Source organism: Mugil cephalus, chromosome 9 (assembly GCF_022458985.1).
Source record: "Mugil cephalus isolate CIBA_MC_2020 chromosome 9, CIBA_Mcephalus_1.1, whole genome shotgun sequence".
Taxonomy (NCBI): domain Eukaryota; kingdom Metazoa; phylum Chordata; class Actinopteri; order Mugiliformes; family Mugilidae; genus Mugil; species Mugil cephalus.
Window position 1 is genome coordinate 8,772,361 of NC_061778.1, and position 19,241 is coordinate 8,791,601.

General features: G+C 43.2%; 1 protein-coding gene and 1 long non-coding RNA gene across 2 annotated transcripts in view; one reads left to right on the top strand and one right to left on the bottom strand.

Moving 5' to 3' along the window:
• rtn4rl1b (reticulon 4 receptor-like 1b) overlaps nt 1-19,241 on the bottom strand; it is a 139,861-nt gene that overhangs the window by 55,502 nt on the left and 65,118 nt on the right. The window lies entirely within an intron of this gene.
• LOC125013470 overlaps nt 52-19,241 on the top strand; it is a 36,473-nt gene continuing 17,283 nt past the window's right edge. The window contains exons 1-2 of the long non-coding RNA XR_007113389.1: nt 52-1,086; nt 5,551-5,607. This is a non-coding gene — a long non-coding RNA (uncharacterized LOC125013470). The remainder of the gene's footprint in view (nt 1,087-5,550; nt 5,608-19,241) is intronic.

The window sequence follows — 19,241 nt, forward strand, 5'->3', positions numbered from 1 at the left end:
TCCTCACCATTTTTTTATGATGTCCCAGAGGACAAAAACGTCCTTGGTGTTTTCAGATTGGTTTTCTCCCGGTAATGAAAATAGAAACTGCTGCATCATGAAGTAAAATACCCTCAATCATGCATGAATTCAGTAGTGCAGAAGAGATGGAGCGTTGAAACTCACGCTGACTGAAAGTTCTGCCTATGGAGAGGGCTCATTTGAATGCAGTTGATGGAGTGTGATTTTTGTCTGTGCACAGTCCGTAAAGAAGGCTTTGCCCATCTCATGATAAATATCATTCTCCGTATGTTTACTTCCTCGGATAAACCATTTTGCCTGCGTTAAAGCGACTGATATGGGTTTACACAAATTTGTTTTTACCGGAAACGGTGGAACATTGCAAATAATCCTGCCACTAGTATCTCTTACTGTTACACCTACAGGAAACAAAAGCTCTGCAATTGCACACTTTTTTTTTCTACCAGGAAATACACTCAGGAATGTCAGACACGGTGAGGCATTCTGTTTCTCACTTATTACATTTTCTGTTATGTTTCACAGGAAGGATGTATGAGATAATCACACTCAGCATGCTCTGCAGATCCCCGTTATCTGTGCTGCCCCTGCAGACGAGCCAGTGGATGCTGGCACAGGTACCGTAGATGGCAATAAAGAGCTGAATGCAGTTGATAGTCACGGAGGTGATTGGACATTATTTTTTTCCCCAATCTACACCAAACAATGTGTACAATATCTTACAGTAAAAGTAAACTCTTAGTTAAAATGTGTCAGGTTAAGAGATATGTCTGTGTGACAAGTGAAGAATGTGCACGACGAGTTAAAAGGGAAAGACAAATATGTCGAACAGTCTACTAAGGCCACTAGAGTAACAGTCAACAAAGTGTAAAATCTGTTGTTTATTCTATGTTTGGTTCGCTTTCACAGTGTTTTAACATGAGCCAGCATGATCTGTTATCAGCAAGAAAGCCTTGATCTGTTATACTATATCGATTGCTTTTGTCTTGCTCCATTTAGCGCTAATTTCTCCCGTTCTAGTAAACGCTCTACCTGAGGAGACACACGCAATTTATTCTCGTTTTCCAGGTAATATGTCCATAGTATACATTACTAAGTCACTGCAGTTATCTTCTAACACTAGTTCATGTTGCAAGAGGATGTATTTGAAATGTTTGGATGTGTTTACCTGAGTGTTGGCTAGTTAGCAAATGAAACCTATCTTTTGCTTACTGGGAATAATTACGTGTCGAAAACAAAAAAAAAAAATTATAATGCTAAGATGGTTTGTACCACACCACAGCTAACCAGGTTTGTACATGTGATTTATAAATGTTGGAAAATTAGTTAATTCAAATTGAGGACACAGGACTATTACTCCCCCTTTTACAAGGACGTGATGTAATAGCATGGCGCTAAATACATTTTCACTACAGCTGGGCATATTTACAACATGGTCCCCTGAGCATGCAGAGTGTATTGCCTTCAGTTTAGAGTCTTCTTTTTGACAAAAGTGTGTCAACAGTTTAAATGACATTTACAATTTGATTTAGACGCCTCTTCGTCTAGGACCCATCAGCCACCTTCTTTATCTGTTGTCTTGGCTATTGGCTGATAGCGCCATTACTGGACGCAATGAAGAGCTGAGTACAGTCGATCATCACCGAGATCAAATTAGGAATGGGCGATAACTTATCGTAAACGATATACCGCCAAAAACAACCCAAGTTGAAGACGTAGGCATGTGTGACGTACTCGACATCCTCGTAGCCATAGCTCACCTGTGGCTAACAGCTTAATGAAGCGCCTCATCAATAATGTGGATATCATAAGGTTGATGTGGAACAAACTCATCTGGGGACAGTCCTCGTTTTGGAAGACTATTCTCCCGGCTAAAGCTGTCTGCAGACTACAAAAATGTTGCTGTTTTCATATTTCAGACTTGTTTGATTAGTCTACATTTTTCTCCACAACAACTTACTAGACCTGTAGTTATGTAACTTATGTGACTGTAACTGTATCAACTTAGATGTCTCAAGTGTAGTGACAGATTTAGTCAAAAACATGGACTGGAATTAGAATGTTTTTATTGTGATTGTTAGCGTAATAGCCAGAATGGGATACAATTTTTATACCATATCGCCCATTCCTTGGTCACATCTAGTTAAATTATATAGCCTCTCAGTCTATGACCCTGAGCCAGCTTTTTATTCGGCATATCGCAAATATACTTGTCCGTTTTGCTAAATTTTAATGTTTAAACAAATATTGCTGACAAAGACTCCATCGCAGATGCTTTCTGGCATGACTTCAAACATTGACCTTCTTAGCATCTTATCAGAGACATTGCCATTTCCATATTTCCACATCTGTGTCTCTGTGTTTAAGCCTACACAATGGGCAAAACTTCCCCTGCAAAGATGACTAACTAGCTCCTAAGCTGTAAGGTGTCAGTTTAGTGTCGCACATTATATTTTTGTCATGAATATTCTGCCTTGTAGTACTTCACGCAGGCCAGGAACTTATCCAGCACTGTTCAGTCTTGCCTAGCCAGCAGTCGGCACCAGGCAGCCAGCTAATGGACCGGTGTGGTGCACGGTATGAGCACGACTTCCTAATGACCCGTAACTGAGCAGCACTGGGCTGTACAGTAAGAGCACTCTGGAGCCTCATGAAATCTAACTCCGATCTCATTTTGTAACTGCATGCACTTTTTTTTTTTTTTTTTTTTTTTTTTTTTTCCCTTTCCTTTCCCCCTACCATGGCGTCACTGGTGGGCGTGCATCGTAAAAAAGAGAGACCGGTCCGGAGCACTCAGCCAGTAGTCTTCTCACCACATTTGTTGACCAGCTAATAAAATCCGCTTTGGCTCTAAGGTTTTCATTCTAGCACACATCTATTCCAGTCTATTTATTGCACAGCGGCTTCTCTGAAGCCAATACTACATGCATGCAGATTGGGTGAACTGGCCTATTGTTGAGGGAGGAAGAGAGTGAGAAAGAGAGACTGTGCTGATGCTTCACAGTCTCTAATCCTATTGAAACTTAGGCCTGCTGTTTGTTTCCCTGTGTTGGCCCTATCAGTCACACTTAGATGAAGCCTGAAGGGAAGTAATATGGGTAGATTGGGCCTGAGTGGCACTGGGAAGTTGCCAGGGCAGATGGGGGGGCTGCGGAGTAATACTGTGTGAAGTACCATAGCCAGAGGTTCAGCTCACTGCGGATGGATGTGTAATGGTAATGAAGAGAGATGAGATGAATCTGATACTCAAGGGAAGGAAATATCTGCCTCTCTCTCTCACACACACACAATACTCTCAAGAGTGGCCTTATGGATTATGCGCTGAAGCGCTCGCCGGCGATAAACATCATTCGCAGCGGCGCCATTTGTGCAGTGTCTCCACTTTTAAATGTTTCAAGAGAGATAGAGTGAAACTTAGAGGAACTGAATCCATTGATATACAGTATGAAGGGAATGTGCTGACACAGTACGTCGTCAGTTCAGTCATAAATGCCTTGAAATAATTTCTGTGATAGGCTACACATCCCCTACGATCCACACTCCGCATCCGTCAGTAATGGACTTTGTCTGGTATGCACTGAATATGGACTCTGGAAGATGGAAGCAGAGATTGGCTGGCATTTTCTAAATGTCTACATCCAATCCAAGCTCTATCTAGCCTTCGTGGGATAACGGTGTCAATGGGATGATTCAGTGCGCCTATTTTTAAGCACCTACTAGACACTTTTAATGCACGGCTAAGTCTTTTTTTTTTTTTTTTTTTTTCCTGAATGTGCTGTGACTTTTAAAATATGCAGTGATGGATGTCAAATTCAATCTGGGAGCGCGTTTTCTTTTTTTTTTTTTGCTCTCTCATTGCAAATAAATAAAATATAGATGTGATATTTTTATTGCATTTTATCCTGGGGTCTTGAATAAGCTGTGATAAAATCAATGAGTGAACCGCGGACGAGGCTTGTTGTCGTACTGTATTATGAGCTAAACAAATACAGTGGTTCCTCAAAACACCTCAGGAGGAAAAGATGAGGAATTTATTTAGATTTTTTTTTTCCCCTTTCTGTACCCTGGTAGCTAATGAGCACTGAGTGACTAACTGTGTCTCAGAGAGGAAATAAATGGGGGTGTTGGGATCGCACTTTTATTCAAATTAGGATAAAAGCCATCAATAATACTCTTTCGGTCGGTCGCAAGGTGCAGATTAGTGTTTGCACCATGACTTCACAGCTATTTTTCTACATAACTAAACAACCCTGAAGAATCTGAATCTTTTTTTTTTTTACTTTTTCTACCTACTAATGAAGATTTATGGCTGGCAGTGTCAAATCATAGACAATTTACATAGCGCAACGGGCAGCCTGCCACCAGAGGAAAGAGAACGCGAGGGAGGGAAACCTATTAAGACCTTTGAGGTCCTCCAACAGGCATGACGCTCCATTAACGTGCACACGGACAATATGTGTCCGTGTGAAATAACTTTGATATGATCAAACCTGTCACATTCACGAAACACAATAACAGCAAGAAGCACACGCGATACAGTGGTGATTATCCGCCCAGTGACTGCAACTTAATGAGTAAAAGTCAGAAGCAGATGAAGTTTGAAAATCTCAGACAAGACAATTTGTTTCTCATTTGCGTCCTCGCAGCCAAACGTGGCCCTCGCCTTAACCCACATGCTTCGCGTTCTTTCATCAGCTCGATGCTTGACAGAATCCTCCTAATTTAATAAAATATGTGTTTTTAACTGAGAAGTTTTTTCATAACGGCGCATTATTTTTGTTTGGGGTGTCGGGCCAAATCAATAAAACCTGTCAACCTTAATTGGATTTTCATTTGGTTCATCTGTAATTGGTGTATTTTATATGCTTGGTTTTGCTAATTTTATCGTACTTTGATTTCCAACGTCTAACAAGAAGTTAGAAGTTCTCGGTCTGTCTGCTCATAGCCCATTAAGTATTGTGTTTTTGGATATATTTGTGCTTTTAACACATTTCTATTCTTTGACTCATTTATTAAATGTAAAACCTCATTGTTATTATTATGGTGTGGTGGTTTGCACTGATGCCTCAGAGACGGTTCTAGCTTCCTCTCCCACCATCCAATGACATGCTCATTAGGTTAATTGGTGATTCTTAATTGGCCGTAGGTGTGAGGGTGGTTGTCTATCTCTGTGACTGGCGGCCTGTCCAGGGTGTATCTCGCCCAGTGACAGCTGGGATAGGCTGACAAACCTCCAGAGGACAAGCCGTTACAGGAAATGGATGAATATATTATTATTGGTCGATGGAACAGTAGGTCTTCTGGACTTCAAACAGTGCATAAATAAACCCAACACAATAAATCGCAAGAATTAAATAAAAACTGCTGAGAGTTTATAGTCACACCCAAAATTCTGATATTAAAACAGGTCAGAGAAATCATTATATGACTTATCATAAATATAAAAAAAAAAGATGGTGAAAAAAAGGTGTTTTATGCTGGGCCAGACAAGAATGATAGTCATCAAAATCTCATTTTGCTTTGCCTTTAAAGGAGCGAAGACGAAGGTGGACATTCCGAAGCCTGGAGCCTGGAAAATCAATCAGGAACGTAAGTGCGAGTCCCACACAGTTCTCTTGTATGGCCTTCTTGCTATGCCCAGGTTAGCTTTAATCATCACTGATCCCTTGCTACTATTCAGGAGCTCACAGCTTCTTCTCCTGCCCTGAAAGCCTTTGATATGGATAGGTGTGAAACTGGCTCTCACTGCTGATCCCTACCACCACTAGGCTCACCATCCCAGTAATTCAGTTTGCAGTCTCCGGTTTGTGAATTGATTACTTTGCCTCTTTAAATTGGTGTCTGGAGAGTGGCTCTCTTTCTCTTCTCAAAAAAAAAAAAAAGAAAAAAGAAAAAAAAAGCTCTCATCAGATCAAATGGAAATCTAATATAGGACGGTAATGGGAATGCATGGTGGGTGGCCTATGGCTCAGAACGATGTGTTCAGGTGATGATTTGATGTCTGCAGAGATGAGTTTATAGCCGGGCCCATCACACTCATCCTCTGACGGGCTCCTCTCAGGGTCTTAAACAAGTCACAAGTCTAGTACTCTTTAATCCAGTAGTGCAATACAGGTACAAGGTCAAGTTTCTAATTCATGTATGTTTGAATAATTAGAACAGAAGCTCGTCTATTTCCTCTCTTTTTCTCTCCTTTTTATTTTCCTTCTATGAATCCGACCACTTTAGACCCGGATGCACTCTGTGATCGTACGTTGAGATTACATGCTTCGTGGCTTGTCAGCCATTAGGATTTTTCCTGAGCAGCAGGAGGTTGTGTATGAAAAAGAGCCTCTTGGTAGGGGGTGAGGAACTGAGGTGACTATGAATAATTATCCGGGCATGTGTCAGTCCCTTTGCTTAAGTAATGTGCGTCGTGTTGACGGTACATTTGCAGCGCCTGCAGCCGCTCTCTTAGCTTCAGCATCACGCTTTTACCGCGTTGCCCTTTTGCACATTCATCACACCTTCCCTCAATCTTATTTTCTCTAATCCTGGCCATCTCTGTATTCCTCACCACTCCGCCGTGTCTAGACAGTCACCGTTGAGGCTGACTTTGCCATATCACTGATCGATGAATCACCCAGGGTAACACATGCAGCACAGCTGGCCTGTGTTGTTCTCCTTGTAGCCACATGTACACAAACAGGCACCTGCACATACAAAGATTGTGACATTACATCGCCCCTGTCTCAGTCTACATACACTGCAGTAGGTGGGTGAAATCCCCGCAGGCACCCATGCCTACTAATCAATGCTCCACATGCACAATGCCCTGTTGTGATGTTGCCGTTGTAAGTGAGGAATGCTTGTAGGATGGAATTCCAAGGAAAAAGGGCATCTGAAGGGCAAGTTTATCCCAGTAGGTTTAAACACAACCTATGAATAACTTATGGTGTTGTTGAAACTGGCATTCACACACTCAACAGTCTCATGCTTAACCCATTGGTGTCTACTGGGTATTGTCTACTGGGTATTGTAAAACATCGCCGGACCCAGACAGACTGCATCCTTGCATCCCAACCCCACACAGACCCATTTAAGTCATACTGGAGGATATGTTGACATGCAATTAGATAAGAACTGAAATGTCGCTTTAAATATTTCATCATCCGAGTAGCGGACTGTGTCTTTTTGTTTTTTAAGCATGGACACAGATCTTTTTTTTTTTTTTTGAGAACTGAGACATGTTTTAGAGTGCGTGAAGGAATGAGTGAAAGAAGAATGTAAGAAGGGGAGAGACAGATGGATGAAGAGGCGAAACGTGACAAGACAATGGAACTGAGTGAGGGAGAGGGAGAGGGAGAAGGGAGTGTAAATATAATGAACAAGTCAATATGTTTCTGCTTCCCGGCTCCAAAAGAAGCGCCTCGGGGTAGTGGGTAGTCTTAGCTTAGCCACACCGTATGAAATTATTTAAAAAGAGAGCATGGGCTGACATACTGAGCGGTGCATATACTCAGCCAACATGTAGCTACCATAATCTTGTACCTACTGAAAAATTTAAGGCCGATGTGCAGTGGAGCAAATTCAACAGGGATAAGAAAACACATCCAAGACCAAGGACTTGATCAAGGTCATTCTTTTTTTTTTTTCTTTACTCCTCCTCTAGTGGCAGCTTTTTCACAGCAAAAACGTTTTGTATCATCGCCTCAAATCGCATTTATATGCCGCGCACATCCGCACAGGTTACACAAGCACCAGATTATAAATGAGACATCAATTTATCAGATTACCATCACAGAGAGACAACAGCAGTGATTTGCTCTGTACAGTATGAAGACAAATAATCCCATATATACTCCAGTGTATAATCATGTCATTTACTGTATCATAACTTGGCCCTTATACAGTATATGAAGAAAACAATAAATTAGCCAGCACTGTACTTGGGTGGAATGAAACCAGAAGTTACCCAGACTTCATCTGAATAGCTAATAGCTACACTTTTTTTTTTTTTTAATAGTTCATAGAACCATTTATTGCATAAGTGGATAGTGCCTCGAAACTGAGAACAAAAAACTGCCTAATCCGGATAAAGTTACCTTCTGTTTCCTCTATCTATCACTTTCAAAAGCGACGCACAAAGAAAAGGAGACATAATTAAAAACTGCCTCGACTCTCAGCTTTGAGAAACCTCTTGAGATTGGCAAGGCAACTGTGGTGCAAGCAGAGCCTTGCATCTCTTGTTCCGTGTGCTAGATTCCCTCCTCCTGAGATTGGTGTCTCCCCGGCGACTGTCTGGTCCAATTCAGCCCAGTGCTGATCGCCTGTAAAATCCCAGTTCCTGGAGCGCCAGCTCCTAAAACATTCATCATTCCCTCGCTTCCCTCTCGGTGCAAATTCTTCCTGTATCTGAGGGTTTGATAGGGGGTTATTTCTTCAGCTCTATTGGAAGATTTTACAGAGTCCACATAGCCGCCTCTTGATCGAAGAGCACTGGTCACGTAAAAGGAGAGCTTTTCCAATCACGCCTCTATTCTTCTCACCGGTCAACTGGCCGGCCGCATCAAGAGCTTTGTGTTCGCACCTTTCAAAAACCCACTATATGACGACTCACCTAGCATCTCTCTTTCTCTCTCTCTCTCTTTGCCTCATTGTGGAAATATTCAGCTTCGCTTTTTCCTGCGGTTCACTTCGACGGCACTTAAACTATACTCACTTCAAGGCCAATATTGTGCTCACAGTAGTCAAGTAAACACACCCCTGCTTGTTCATGTGCATGACTGACTTCAGATGAGGGAATAGGGGGGTGGGGGTGGGGGTGGGGTCTGCTTCCTAGCCCCGATCCACCGCTATCAAAGCCAAAGCCCACAAAGGTATTCATTGGTATTCACATTGGTATTCAACGCCGAGCCCGTCCATGGTCTTATTTACACACATGGAAATTAGTTTTTGTGTTTGACACAGTCGCCTCTTTGATTGTAGATTGTAGATAGAAAACATTTCTTGTGTTCAAAGCCGAGGAAATGAGGGAAGAAATAAAGTAATAAAAAAGGTCAGATTAAAAAACTAAATCAACTAGATTTTTGAACACCTACATTTAAAACAAAGAATTGTAAGAGGGAGATCTGTCTTAGCTATAGCTAGCTGTACAGTGCATGTAACTGTATTACAGTACCACCCTTTATGCTGTGGTTATCAAATGCATGCTGTAAATTTAAGTTCACGCAGCTTTCTGATTATATTTTCTCCTTTGAAAGTTCAAAGTTCATCTTGCTTGATCCTATAAAATAACGATGAAATATCAGGGGGCTCAGGTTTTGTAAACAGGTTTTGTCGTCAGCCAAGGCAGGTCCCTGTTTGTGCTGACGCTGTCTGCTGACACATCCATCTATAAGTGGCTTTATCACTGCTCCTCTGGGAAAATCCAGTAAATACAATTAATTGCATCCCATGTTCTGCCTACATTCTCAATAGCTTCGTTTGTGTCCAGTTAATTCCTGCCTGTAGTTTTCTTCATCAAGGTAAATCCTTATGTTCAAATGGACTGACTTTCAACGGCTGCGTTTCCAAAATAAAGCGATATTTCTGAAATTTCAATAAAGTACAATTGCGCTTTATACGTGTTTCCATTGAAAGGTGCTGTCATAAAGTCTCGTTTCATGATATCCCATTTTTTCTTAAATTCTCCCTTCACTTTGAGGAAGATGGACGTCAAGTGAACTGGTCACATGTTTCCCTGCATCATGTCGTATGACGCCGGTGACTGGGAAATGCTAAAATAGTGATTCCATTGCACTTTTACGATGCGCTTTTATATCGATATGTCTCAAAAACTATCTCATGAGGGCGAATATTTCGGTTTTGCACATTTCTTGGGGTAATGTAAACACAGCAAATGTAACACATGTCACAACAAACTCTACTCTCAACAACTTGGTGCTGATAATGCCCAATGTTACCGCAATGACACCTTGAACAGAATTTACAGAATGTGTGCCGATGTCCTCCAAAGTCTGGTTGTGTGTACTGTCAGAGTTAAAATAAATTACATAAACACACAAGGACTCTCACAGGCCGTATAGCTTTCATTTCCTCTGAATATAAAACAATTTACAGCGTTGTCCTTGGTTTAAATTCAGGGGACTATCTCTTATCAGTTGCCTTGTGTTTTCCATTAAAAATGGCCAGTGCGACATGGAGCTGGGGGCCGACCAGCACACCGCGCATCCAGTAGCTGTGTGAGATTTGGGCGATAGAAGAATTAAAGAGTGGCTTGGTTAATCACCCTTTATCAACTGCTCCCATCGGATCCTTTGCGGTCCCCTTCGCCAATGAGCCTGACACAGCCACTGAGACGCACTAATAACATTGCTCATCCATACAGAATTAAACCTGAAAGGTCTGAGCTATTGGAGGGATCCCTGAGGAACTGCAGCTAAAAAGACTGGAACCAAACACGGAACGGGGATAGTGTAGCGCCAGCCGAGGAAGAGAAACACAGAAACAAAGCAATATTTAGCGCTGAAACGCCCGCTTTAGAAATGATCCGATTACATGAGTAATAATGCAGTCATACTGGAATCTGAACCCCAAAATGACCACAGCATCTAAGCTCTTTGGCTCTCATGACTTCATTGTAGTTTGAACACACTGACTGTTACAGTGATCTATTGTGCAAGTTAAAGCCTATTTGAAAGGGGATAAAGAGCTTTCTTATGAAGTTCATGGGGGAGTCAAGTTCTTTAGTGGTTTTGATAGAGTAGGAATGTGTGAATCAAACCTGAAACAGGGAGAGAGAGAAACAAAGAGATGATGAGAACCATCGAGACTCTTACTTAGAGATGAGCAAACCGCAAACAAGCTCCGATGGGACAAGTCTTCGGCCTCTTTGTCAATACTGAGTCACGCACACACACATAAGCACACATGCCACACACAGATACACAGTCCATCGATGCTCGCACACAGATCAGGCTGAACATTATGACCACTGACAGGGCAGGTAAATAACATCATGTGACAATGCACAGCCCTCCTTAGGAACCGTTTGGACATTTGGCATTTGTGTTAAATACTTGTACCAGACCAGGCGCTCCCACCCCATAGCAATGAAACTCCTTGATGGCGGCAACCATCCCCAGCAGGATGCAGCCTGACACAGAGACACACAAAAACAGTTCAGGAACAACTAAAAAAAACATGAAAAACAGCACAAGGCGTTGACCTGGCCTCCAAATTCACTAAACCCCAAACTCATCAAGTGTCTGTGGGATGATCTGATCCCTCCACTCGACCCATAGGACCCAGGAGCTCCCACTAACAACATCCTGTTGCCAGACACCACAGGACACCCTCAGAAGGCCCATGTCCATTCTCTGCTACTGTTTTGGAGGCACAGTATTAGGAAGGTCACCACCACCTACTCACTGTGTGTGTCTGTGCATGATTGTCGCAGTTTGTTGCTCTGTAATATGTAGCAAATGAGACGTAGACACAGCTAAATGGGAACTGACAGAATTGGGTTGCATCAATACAACAAAACACAGTTGATTTTCACTGTAATCTAGACTAGATTGTTCTTGATAAGATTGTTGGTACTTTGAAAATTTAGACAGAGGAAAAACACTTTTTTTTCTGATTCCCACAGGGGTTGTTGACTGAGAATGTTGCTGACTACAATTATTGGAGCGCCAAATGCTGCCTCTGTTTTGGAAGTCATTCCTCCATTCACTTGCAAAGTTTCATCACAGGGACCGACATGATGCATTTAATTGCTGTTGAAATCTACCAGGTAACACAAAAAAAAAGCAAAGGACTCCAAATTGTGTTGAAGATGAATCGCTATATGGCATGAACGAAACAAATGTGAGATGGAAGGGATATAATCAGCGCACTCAGCAATGAATCACATGTAATTTACACGCTTAACAAAATGCTAGCGTAGATTGATAGAGTTAGAGAATCAGCAGACAATAAGTTAACACCTTAGGAGCTTTGTGGTTTTCTTGTGCTTGATGGCTTCCCAAAGAAGATAAATGAAATGGTTTTCCTGATTAATATAAATGAGCTGTCCTGGAAATGAAGGCTCATGGCAACTTGGCAATAAAATTACTTTACAACATGGAGGCGAGCGGTGAGAAATAGCGTTCCCAAGCAGGCCCATTAAGTCCAATTAAATAAACACGAGTGGAAGCCCAAAGAAACAGTGACAGTATATACGCACGAGCGCCACAACTCACTTAACGTTGACAGCTGTACTCACAAAGAAGCAGTATTAACGTGCTATAACCTCACAGCTCTGCCGGGTAGCGCCTAACAACAAGCAAAGGTGGTCTTTAGAAAAGGGAATGCAGCAGGTCTCATGTGCAATTTGTTCTTCCAATCTCTCGCTCTTTTTTTTTTTTTTTTTTTTTTTAATTTTACTGGGCACGAAGGCAGTCTTGCATGGCTCTGCTGCTGAAGTGTTTTCTTACCCAGTGGTGCAGGATTGGTGTGTGTGTGTGTGTGTGTGTGTGTGTGCGTGTGACACAGGCAGGAAATTAAAAGTATAAAATACTTCCGAGATATGCTGCCCTGGTAAGTCAAGTAGAACCGCAGCGCTGCACGACCTCAGCGCTGACATTCAATCAGCACTGAGGGGGCGATTGGGTGAGAATAAGCCGCCTGACTGACAGTGCTAAAAGGGGTCAGGAAGTCCAAGGCTGTTGATCAATAAATGTGAGCAAGTGTGCGCGGGATACATGCCAGACGTGCACACAAGCAACTCTGTCACTCTCTTTTACCTGTTCATTAGGAATTGCCAAACCTTCCACCGTGTCCACCCCCCACTCTGCACTCAGCACTCTGAACCGAGTACACACATGTGCTTTTGTATATTTACTCCATCACACCTATGATTGGGTTTACGCTTATCTCCCTCAGGCTGCTAAAAGGAATTTAGCCATCCTCCTCTCCACGTTATTAAATGTTCCAGTCATTATTCGCGATGGCTTCTCCTAGGCATTCCTCTCAAAATAGAACTCCCCTGTTCGGTTTCCTGACAGCGGGAAAATGACTGCGCGGCGCCGGGAATGCTGGAGATGAGACGGGCGAGAACATGCGTAGTGGAGAGACGGGGGGGAGTGTGGGGGTGGGGGTGGGGGTGGGGGTCTGATCAAATGATCCAATCCCCACGCTTAACGCTAATGATGAGCCCAGAGGAAAAGCCTCTATCTGCTCTCCAGATGTGTGTGAGATGGTGGCGGGGGTGATAAAGAGATGAAGAGAGCACGGCCCATTATGGGTAAGTGCCTCTACTAAAACTTTAAAGTGCTTCACAGAAGAGGCTTTACATTACCGTGAACAATTTCCAAAGAATACCATAAGTTTGACTGATTTTCCATCTTCCAGGCAGCAATTCAGTTTATTTCCACGCGCTATTAAAATCCCCTTGAACAGACTTTTGTTTGAGATGCATCACATCTTCAACCATCCATCACGGAGAACGGCTTAACTTCTTTATTATTTTGTTTTATTAAGGTTCCTTTTTTTTTTTTTTTTTTTTTTTTTGCTGAGAAAATACAGTTTGGTGTTTCGCAGAGGAAATTTTAGATTTAGTCAGAGAACTGAGAGTTTAAACTCTTGCCTGCCTCTGCAGAAATAGTTCCCAAATGTTGTTTCAGTAAATGCCAGAATACAAACATTATTTACATTTCTGCAGCAGAGCCATCTATTGGCTGTGAAAATGATGAGTCTGTTCTGTCAGGAGCGATCGAGGGAATACGGTGATGCTATAAAAACCAGGCAGCAGAATGACATAATGAATTGGATCTAGTGGCTTGTGTGGATGGCAGGAAGTCAGTCTGCGATCTCAGCTTCAGGCTGTGATAAACAGTAATGCAAAGTGCTATATGTGTTCATTTGTTTTTAAGTAGGCCAGGGCCACTGATGTGATCCTTAAAAAGTACCATTTCCAGCCGAGAAGAAAACTCCGGCCTCTTTCTAAATTTAATAAGGTCTGCCTGCAAATAGCTAAATTTCTTTGGGCCCAATTACTGTCTATTTATTGAACAAGGCATTCCTGATTGATGTGTGTTCACAGTGGGCAATCTATGATTCATAGCCATTCTTACTTTGAATATCATCATGCAGACTCCACATGTGCGTTAATGAGTCATGGCTTTAATTAGATCGATGAATAATTCATTTTGTTAGTATTCAGAAATTCATGCCCGCACATGATACGTGCATCGAGCGCACAGGACGGAGTGCGTCCTTCTGCACCGATTGCCTCACAGTGGAAGGATGAAACGACGTAATGATCGCTGATTGTCAGGGTTTTAGGCTGATTTCGTTTTGAACGGGGCCAGACGGACGCGGTTGGCAATTTGTGGAAGAAATTGTAAACATGACCTTTCAGTGAACAATTTTACACTTCAGCTTCATGTCAACAGTCTTCCACTTAAACAGACCATCATTAGGCTACTAGCTTCATGTTTCAGCTCCCGATTTCACGATTCCACCTCCAGTCGCCGGTAGTTACAACTATCTACTGGGTAGTGTTAAATAGTTGTCGTATTTATTCTCCCTTTTAATCTCCACTCTGTCTTTGTGCACTGTTCAGGGGCACGCGTTAGTATCCCGCGGGGATCTCCCCTGAGCCGACCATCAGGGGAGTCAGGGCTCCGAATGCTGCCTCGCTCCGGGATTACCTCCAGCTGTTTATATTACTGATGGATATCATTCTGCTTTTCACTCATCCCGCTACTCCCCTATTTCCCGTGAGATGTTCGCATGAGTGACAACTCCTGAAGGGGGTCTTGTTGAGTGATTCGATAGGGAAGGTCCTCTCCAACGATAATCTGATCCGCGCCTCTTAAGACCGGCTCACAAACAAGAGTGGACACGTGCGCATGTAGGAAAGCGCACAGCTGCACACGCGGAGACGCTCCGCCTGTACCCTGTGGAGGCATAGCCCCATCTCTCCCACTCTGCCCTTTGCTCCTCTCATTTTCCACCTGTCTCTGATCCTCTGCCTCTTTTACATTTCAATCCACCGCCTGTTCCTCCTCGTCCTGACAGGGGAGTGAGTGGAGAGAGAGAGAGAGAGAGAGCGGGAAAGAGGGAGTTGTCCCCTTTGGGTAACTAAGCGATTACCGTTTGAAAGATCCAAGCCCTTGCATCATAGTACCTCTCACAACCTTCTCCGCTCTCACATTACTCTGTGGGAACCAGTTTCTCGCCTCCACTGCACATCTGGCGCCTCCTCTCGTCTTCGCCTCACCTTTCCTTGTCCGTTTATTCCCATTTCATTTATGACTCCCCTTGTTCTCTCTAATCGCGGCGTCCCATTAATTCACACTCACGAGCGCGTTCCGTGTTTGCGTCGTCATTAGTTCTGTGTGTAGCTGCGCTAAAACGAACTGCAAACTGCGATCAGGTATTTGCAACCAAATAGTGACGGAGACCAGAAAAAAACCCTTCTGAGATGAAATCATGTTGGAATTACTGTAAAAAATATCTGTATCTGTATGTTCACATTTTCTGCTTATGTATAAGATGTGCTTGTAAGCGTATAACCCAGTGTGTGTTAGCTGCTTCAGGAGCATTTCTGCTTGCCTTATCTGGCTGAGTGGAGGGCTGTGGAGAGCCAGAAACCACTGCCCACTGCTTAAGTAGAAGAGGACTAATCCCTCTTCTCAAAGCCCACTCTAGTAAACACCACTTCTCCAAAGCCACCCAGCTGTGGTCTTCAGCTCCCTGTGCAGGCTATGTGCAGCCCGGGGTTGCTCCATGGAGGGGGAAATTATTGCTAGTGCCTGATCTCATATCAAATAATTACCAGTGCTACATTCCATTAAGAGTTGAGGGGAAAGAGCTTTTTGCGCACACTGTTGTACAAACAGTTATTTGTCACTTAAATTTGCCGGCAGAGCGTGCCCGCATAGAGCTCTCTGCGTCAGCATACCAATCGTCCACATTCATGACCGTTTATTTTAATGATAAAAGGTGAGATATTGTTAGAGAAAGTGTAGCAACTGGAGTTAGAACCACAGACAATTGAAGCCTCCTAAGCGCTGCCACCGAAATGTTCCTAAATGGGTTTTCATTAAACCTCGGAGGGGTCATTCCCAGATCTCAACTGGGAAAATGATCTCCTCCTCGCTCCATGTCTTTGGGGTATAATTTATTCTAATGAAAAAAAGATTACGTCTTGAATTAAAAAGTGCTCAGCGCTGACCAACACGCCAGACAGAAATCATCTCCGAGACAATCGTACAATCTTCATCTCTTGTTGCCACTAATTTACTCCCCATCTACAGTATCTGAATCTGTATCTCAGCCCCATTCTTGTATCATTATAATTGTTATTACAATGGCTCATAGCTCACAGCGCTGGACTTCACCAGTGTGGAGTGGTTAACCAATCAAGGACGTGTAATGGTTTAGCACGGAGAAACATTTATCTGAGATTTAGTTTTTTTGTTTTTCTTGTTGTGCACTGCATATAATTAACAGTGGTTTATGAGGGCTTTCTTGTCCCCGCCGTGTAACTGAAGGCCATTATGTGCTTACCTCGCCGCCATGAAACACTGTATTTAACAGGAGAAGGTCAGATGCAAAATAGAGATCTGCCATATGGCGTGACGAGTCTTTGATGAGGAAATTCATCAAAATCACTGCCGAGCTGGCAGCCTTGTGATTTTTCACCGCAACGCTTCCTTCAGCCATTTTGGGAACGTTTTAAAGGTGCGCGGGTGTTCGGAGGGGCAGGGTTGCAGACTGGAATTCATTAAAGCGAGCTCCGCGTACGCACCGCGCTGCTCTGCATGGGTGGTTGGCTCTACTCAATCAGTCAGGTAAAAAATGACCTACATCATCCGTTCTTCTGCGAGGAAGGAGCAGTGTGTAATGTGGCATGCGTTTTCCATTATTTCAGAGTGGCCTTGCCTGCGTTTTTTTTTTTTTCAGTTGTAGAGCAATTATTCCATTACCTGAAACAATTAAACTGCACAAAAGTTGATCAATAATTGGTTGGTTTAGTGTACCATGCCAAAAGTTTTTCTTTCATACGTTTGGGATTTCAGTCGGCCATTAAAATGAGAAGAATGCTACAGTCTTCGATGTTATCAGGACATTTACAGCAATCAGGCATAACATTATGACCACCTCCCCAATATTGTGTAGTATATTGTGCACAGGCCCTTTAGGTCCTTTGGATTGAGTGGAGGGGCCTAGAAACTTGATCAGTGAATTTGGAGGCCAGGTCAACAACTTGTGCTCTTCTTCATATTTTTTTTGAGTTGCTCCTCAACTGTGTTTAAATCTTGTGTTAAATTGTTTGTGTGCCTGTGTCAGGGTGTCTGGTTTAGGGGGGTGGTGCATATCTAAGTAACATCCACATGAATGCTAGCTTTCCCAGAAGAGCATTCTTATTGTCACAAGATGGTCAATATTATTTACTTCTCCTGTTAGCGGTTCAAGGAGTGGTTCAGTGTACGCCGAAAGCCAATAAAAAGACCAAAGGGTAAAAAATAGCCCATTCTGCCATAATTTTTATCCTGTGTCAAGACTTACGCCGCAGCTAATAGATTTGATTAAATGTATTTATTCAAGCAGCCTGTTTTCTCACACAGCCTCTGTAGTGACCATCTGGGGTTGAATGTTCAATCAAAGCCCAAGTCTGTTCAAATCTTTAAAGAGGACACTAGGGAAACTGGATTGATTCTGGATTAGAACAATCTTTATTTAGCACATGCTGACAAGATAGGGAGTCGCCTCAGCGGCAGCTTGAGTAAACTTGGGGAGAAATATAAGAATGGTGGACGACGCTATACGTAGATGTGTTGAGTCAGGACCGTGCTGGTCTAGTCAATCTGCGTCTAGAATTTCCATCGGTCTGCGCCTGCACCTGTGAGACTGCCGCAGGTTTAAGCTTCTCATCAATCTTTTAGGACATTTTCCCGTGAAGGCGAGGTGGCTCTGGAGCTGGGTCGCTGCCAGATGCAGCGCAGCCAGATACTGAGCGGCGTCCAAACAAGCACAGGCTGCAGCAGCCGGCTGGGCTTGGTTGGTCTGCTCTGCTCCGGTGGACGGACACCAGAGGAGTTCAGCCTGTTTGTCTTCTTTTTTTTTTTTTTTTTTTTTTTTTTCGCACAGCAACAAAACAACCCAGCACAGCACAGCACCGCACCGCCACTGCCGATATTTTGGCCACAGCCAACGCACGCATGTATGCTGGACACTTCAGTAACAACAGGGGATGCAGGAAGCTGAGGAGCATGCTGGTAAATTGTGTTTGTCTCTGCCAGTGAAACCACATAGCACTTTGATCCTTTTTTCACTCATCTAACCTGATACACACAAACGGCGATATCTCAGGCTCCCTGTCAGCTGTCAGAGAACACGCCACGTCTCGGCGCCGTCTTTCCCTTATCAAAGCCGGTCATCCCACAATAACGGGAAGGTTATTTTCTGTCAGGAACACGTTATAGGTGTAACCCTCCAATGTTACTGTCAGAAAAAAACTAATGAGCATCAATTCTCATTCATCACTTTTCACTTCACACAGCCACATGCCGACACGGGCGCGCGCATCAAATCTTCAGCTCCACCAGCAGCCGAGGACACACACTCTCCTACACAGCGGGAGCAAAACACTTTGTGTTGCTGATTCTGTTTGTTTCTCCCGTTGGATGGAGTCGAGCGTCCCTGGGGCACAGTCAGAAAACCGTGGGCAGCCACAGAACACAAACGACCTGGGAGTTGCTTTTTAAGTCGGGGCTCGTCGTCCAAAAAAAGAACTTTGTTTTTCGCGGAGAGGTACAGAAGGAGCCGCTCTCCTTGTTTGTGTGTCTGTATGTAAATTTCAGCCCAGCAGAAAAGCATCATAATGCATTATGCGCCGTGATGATTGCCTTTTCTGCATTCATCTGTTGATTTTCGCAAAGTTAAATGGGGATTGCATCCTGGAGTGCTATTAAGCCTTTGCATTTCTGAGTGGCTTCAATTAACCTTTTTTAATGATTGCACTGGAAGACACATTGGAATCCATTGTTAATCCAATAATTATTGGCTGGCAGATGTACTTGACTTTGCCCCGCCGCCCTGCTAATTCACTTCATGTATTTGTTTGCCGGAGTCAATAATTCTTCTGATTAGAATTGGATTTGTGGGTTTAAAACAGGAGATGTTTTATAGATTGTTCAGTTAAAATGCCACTCATGCAGATCTATATATTTTACCTATACGCTTGCAAA